Source organism: Corvus brachyrhynchos, unplaced genomic scaffold (assembly GCF_000691975.1).
Source record: "Corvus brachyrhynchos isolate BGI_N302 unplaced genomic scaffold, ASM69197v1 scaffold245, whole genome shotgun sequence".
Classification (NCBI taxonomy): domain Eukaryota; kingdom Metazoa; phylum Chordata; class Aves; order Passeriformes; family Corvidae; genus Corvus; species Corvus brachyrhynchos.
Window position 1 is genome coordinate 5,546,510 of NW_008238988.1, and position 1,127 is coordinate 5,547,636.

The window sequence follows — 1,127 nt, forward strand, 5'->3', positions numbered from 1 at the left end:
CCCCCCCCCCCCAGGAATTACCTGAGACTGCTTTAATTAGGTATCCAGCGTGCAAAAGAATTAATTAATTGGTGAGAAGCACCTGAACCACATTACTCATAAGGCTCTATTTCGAGCTTCAAATACAGCAAACAGGTCGCAGCCCAGCTGAGAGGGTGGAGAGAATTCCCAGGGCTGCTGCCTGGTGTTCCTCTTCCCATCCTTACCATGGAAGGAGCAAGGCTGGGAATTTCTTTTACCTTTTTTTTTGGTATTCGTTTTCCTTCCATCCTTGGAAGTGTCCAGGGCCAGGTCAGATGGGGCTTGGAGCAACCTGGTCTATTGATTTTTCTTCTTCAACCCCATCCCTGGAAGTGTTTAGGATCTTGTTGGACAGGGCTTGGAGCAACCTGGTCTATTGATTTTCCTTCTTTATCCCCACCCCTGGAAGTGTCCAAGGCCAGGCTGAATGGGGTTTGGAGCTACCTGGGATAGTGGGAATTGTCCCTGCCCATGGCAGAGGTGGGACTGGATGATTTCCAGGTCTCCTCCAACCCAGACCATTCAGGGATTCTGTTTCTTTTCCAGGTTTTTCACAGCATCCAGAGCTGGTGCCTTTAGAGCCACTACTCCAACAGTGGCTGCGCCACACAGAGATGGGAGTTCTGTGATAATTTTGGGGGATTTGGTGTGTTTTAGGCGTGGGTTGTGGGGTAAAACCCCGTTGTCTTGGGGCTGTGAGGGTTTCGCATCCCTGAGACAGCCGTGAAGTGAGTGAAGCATCTGCTGAGGGCCACATCCCAATGTGCAGGTGGAGGCTCCACATGGAACGGGGGAGGGTTTAGCAGATTTCTGAGGGAAAAAAAAAAAAAAGAGGGAAAAGAAAAAGAGAGGAAAAAAGGGTATGAAAGGAGGGGGAAAAAAGAGAAATAAAAAGAGAGAAAAAAAGGGGAAAAAAGGAGGAAATAAGAGGGGAAAAAAGAAAAAATAAAAGAAAGGAGAAAAAAAGAGGAAAAAATTCCCTGTGTATTCTGTATTTCCACAACCCAGAATTTTGAAAAGGAATTTACTGTGGCTTGTGCTGGCTCTGACATTTCAAAGCCTGGCAAAGCTGAAGCTGTGAGAGGGCGTGCTCCACAGGGATGGGG